The following is a 4,856-nucleotide window of genomic DNA, read 5'->3' as shown; positions in this document are numbered from 1 at the left end:
ATCTCAGAATTCAATACACCTTCATATTCAAACCGGTGAAGTAGGCCTTTAACAACGTGGGCTCCCGCTAGCTTAACATAGCGCTAGCATTAGCCTTCTTGAGGTGGATGCTGTCCTGCATCTATCACCGTCTCAGTGAGTGTGTGAGGGAGTGACAGACAGCCAGGCAGTGACACAGACACAGGTCTGCCATGATTGTGTGCAAGGATCAATAGCGAAAATCCTTCATAAACAAAAGCGTAAAGTATTATTATGCAGTACTATACTGATAACATTGGAGCTTATCAATATTACGGTCTTTCAAAATGTTGCACCGTGCTCAGCAGTACTTAGCACCGGGTTTCGGTAGGCTACCCATCCCCTAAGCCTGTGTGTGTGTGTGTGTAAATGTCCCTTTTCAGTCACTTATTGCACTTTCTGCTCCTACATTCTCATACTAGACCTCTTCTCACAATAGACAAAGGTGCCGTGTGAATGTCAAAATGTAGGCATTTAATACACTGAATTACAAGGGTTTAGAGAATGGGTGTGACATTAATGCGATTAATCGTGATTAAATATTGTAATCGTTTGACAGCACTAATAAATAGCATTATAACAAAATATTTTTTTTAGAAAAGTATACAAATAATATACCACCAATATTGCACACTTGTATTGCACTGTAGAACAGTAGACTGAGATGGAACACAAATGAAGTTATTACCCTCGAAATGTTCACATTATATTATTGCACTGTTTAAAGTTGAAGTAAGCAATTTATTTATGTTAATATAAGTGTTAATTCGCTCTATATTCATAAAGCCAATCTCTCAGTCACTCACTCTGCGTGTAATGGGCAAATAAACTTTTCGAGGATCCCACTACTGATAACCAATCAGAAGAGAGAACGCTACAAACCGGCACCCGTCTCACTGCCGGTGCAAGTGCAGAGCGACAGATGGGTGGATGTGTATGCGCCTACAATGGCGGAGCAGGTAAAAATCCTTCCCAATGTCTGTTTTGATGGTTTTTATCATGTTTTATCACACTTTTGGATCTGAGATGACGCTAGATAACTCGCTGCTTGAAGACGAGTGAAGAGTGCATTAATGTGGTGACAGCAGTCACTGACAGGAAGTTAGCTAAACTGACCATTCCGCTTACTGAACCTTTAAGGTCTTCTAAACAATTACCACGCTGTTAAGGTACATGCCTATCTAATGTGCAGTGCGCTTTTTATTATTGATTAATATAACTGCCAGTCATCAGACCATACAGAGATCTTTATTTTAAGTGTGTCTTTCTAAAGGTTCTTGTTAACCGTCAAGGCCTTTGCACACCGGGCGCATTTTATTTGTGCGATTAATTTGCACGTTATTAATAACTACCAAACGTATACAGAGTCAATACAAGCTTCCACACCAGCGCAGTAATTTCGCTTCGCGAATTTGTGGCTTTTATTTTTTCGAGCTGAGTTAAATTTTTCTGGGACGTCGCTTCCTAAAGTGAGACGCGACAAAATTTACCTTCCAAAATATTCGCTTTTTCGTGCTGTTTATTCGCGTCACGCCCGGTGTGCAACAGCCTTTCGTGTAGGCTACTGTTTCCTTATGACTGGACCGGAGCTGCACCTTGTGCAGATATTGAAGAAAGCTGAGTTAAAAGATAAATAGAAAAATTAAAGCAGGGTTTAGAAAACAATAAATTACAGTAAAAGTACTCTAATATTGGAATAAGATTATTAAAAATTATGAATTGTGTATTAAGTGGATTTTTACACCCACTGAAACAGGTTAGTGGTCAAATACCTTTGCTCGGCTGTGATGAGGTTCCAGACTCTTCGTCCTCCTCCTCAGGGTTGATACCTATGGACGAAAAATGACATAACAAAAACAAATACAGTATATCAACAAATACATGTAGAAATAGGGAATTCAACTTAATTTTTGGTCCTTCATAGATACCGCACCCAAGGTCCCAAAACTGACACAAATTAGACGCCCATTAGAGGTTTTACATCATGAAGTTTATTTAATACATGACAAAATAGTTGTGTAGTAGTGTGTTATGAAGTGAAAATAAATTATTCCCTTTCATGCTGGGAACACCTAGCCTGGTGCTACCAGACCATCGTACTTAATTTCATTTGTACAGAAGGTCTGGAACTCCTCTATTTGGCAAACGTTCACTCACTTGGAGGCAGGTGTCTGTTGAAGTTTATAACTATTGGATCTGCCCAGTGCCACTATGGATCAGCCAACCAATCGCATAACGTTTGGTCGTAACGTATGTCATGCGTTCCAGTTGTACTGGGAACTCGGACATTTCTGAATTCACTTCATATTGTAGTCTATGGATCTACCGGTACCTGGCAACGGTAACTTGCTAGAGCCTAACGTTTAGTTATTTGGATGAGAAAGGTTGTAGGCGTCCATACTTTCCCGAGCAGATGCACTGGAACACAGACAGGTCGGAACTCGGAACTACCAAGTCGGACATTTCTGAGTTCCGAGTATAAAGGAACGCAGCATTCAACTGAAACTGGAGCGCGACTTCGACGTCATCGTTCTCAGCCACTCGCTCTGTTCGCTGATTGGACACTCAGAAATCTGTTCGAGCAGGATCCCGCTAATACACCCCAGCCCTAGATTACTGAAAGGAAAATTAAATGTGGGCGGAAGTAGGAGGGTGGGCGGAGCCAGGCTAGGGAACACCCAGGAAGCCCTGGGAGTGCCCAGACCCCACTTCCAGAACCACTGGTTCAGTGAATGTACCTGACGAGTTAGAGCAGGGGTCCCCATAAGGTCGATTGCGAAGGCATTGTGGGTATATCGCATGGCATTCTTTCAATATATATATATATTTTTTACTTGCTCAGTATAGTCTCCTAATATTTGAAAAATAAACAATTGACTGGCTCATTATAGGCCCCTAACCTTCGTAGGGGGGGTTTGTTATTTTTTAAATTACATTGTTCGTTGCTACGAAGATCAGGGGCCTATATTGAGCTATACTGTATTAAAAAAAACCTGTACATTTTTACTTTCTGCTTTTTGGTAATTCTGTGTCTCCAAATTATTCCAGAAAATAGTACTAAATAGCTCACATAGGATGCAGCTGATTAAGTCTTAGTTTTCTTCTAAAATTGCCCCAGATCCCCCATATAAGGGCATAAGACCCCACTGTCTCCCAAATTCCTGTGAGAAATATTGTATTACCTTAAAATTATTTGTTTATTACAGTTTTTCCGGTCGCTAAACCACAGTGGGCACAACTGTACTGTAACTCAATGTGCAAAACTCTAACTACAGTCTGCATTACCAACAGTCATTGGAGGTGAACAGTTCACTTCACCTGCAAAATAGGTTCAGTGCAGCAAACACTATGAATTGTCCTCACTGAGATAACACACACTGTCAGTCAGAATATGCTCTGAGTACAAACACTAGCATCAAACCCCAATACACAAATTACAAACTTTTAATCTTTACAGTTTGAATAATTTGAGTTATTTCACACAAATTACATAATATTTTCTTTGATGAAAGGGTTACATTCTTTCACATGAAATTGTTTATTTTATAACATACCAGTTTTTTTTAGGAAAACAAAAATAAATCAAAATCTGAAGTTTGCTTCAATAGATACACATTTTGTATATTTTATTGAAAACATTTCCAAATGTAATATTTATCTGTGTAAATATTCTATAATTGTAATACAGAAATATATCCTGTAATGTTGTCATTTACTGTAAGGAAAGGCAACTCTAAGCTGTTTGTTTGCTGGAAACTCCGTATTACAGATGCAACTTTAGATTTTTGCAGATTGGGTTGCACTCTCAACCCTGCCTCTCTCAATGAGAGACCATGATTCACAACAGGGTCTATCAGTGTAGCCCTTACTGTATTTCATCAGACATTACAGCTCTATGTCTTCCTCCACACATCCACACTCTCACTGCCACTCTTCTCCCTCCAACAACCTGTCTTCATTGGTCCATTTACAAAAAAATATATATTTTTGAGCTTTCCCTTTATACTGTATATGTTCACTAACAAGTCTAAAACAAGACATCTTACAGTAGTGTTTCAGTTGAAATTGCAATCTGCAGTGTTTGAAATGCACTAGGCATTCATTCTGTTTTGAATGTGTGGTTTACAGTTGTGGCAGTGTTAGTGTTTGAAAAAAAGGGCTGGAAATCCACAGTGTTGTGCAGGCTGTGGTTAAGCCATGAGATAGGTGTGTAGAGTTTTGAAAATTGTGTTTAATCAATGAAAAACGAGCTAGAGTTTGGTCCGAATGAACCGCTGCTGTGCATAGTGTAGTTAGAGTTGTGCACTTGTCGTTCCAGTTGTGCCCACTGTGGTTTAGCAATCGAACAAAACTGTAATCGAAACAAATATTACATTTTTGTTGTTGTTGTAGGACGGCCACTCAGGGGGCCTACGAAACCTCTCAGCCCTAGGGGCTTATATGTTTTGCATTTTTATAGTAGGTAGATCTTCTTGACTTGGTCATTTAAAAAGTAGCTCACAAGCTGAAAAAGTGTGGTCACCCCTGAGTTAGAGGATAGACTCGGCATCTCCTCTTCTCCAGATAGAGAGCTGTCTTCAGGTACTTCCTCTAAATAAAAACAGCAAAAAAAAATTGTGAACAAGCATTACAAACCCATGACATTTTAACCATCACAAATTAAAATGATAACAAATAGTGTGTACAAGGTGAGGTTATACCATTTGGTTCAATGTTGATCTCATCCAATGTCATCCCTTTAAATTGTGCTCTCCTCCCCACAGGCAATCAGCAGCTTTGCAACTTTGGCAACTTTTAATATCCCTTCAGGGAGTCAATAATATTGTCTATGGACCCTG

Source organism: Ammodytes marinus (genome assembly GCF_949987685.1).
Source record: "Ammodytes marinus genome assembly, chromosome: 7".
Taxonomy (NCBI): domain Eukaryota; kingdom Metazoa; phylum Chordata; class Actinopteri; order Uranoscopiformes; family Ammodytidae; genus Ammodytes; species Ammodytes marinus.
Note: the sequence above shows the minus strand (reverse complement) of the source record.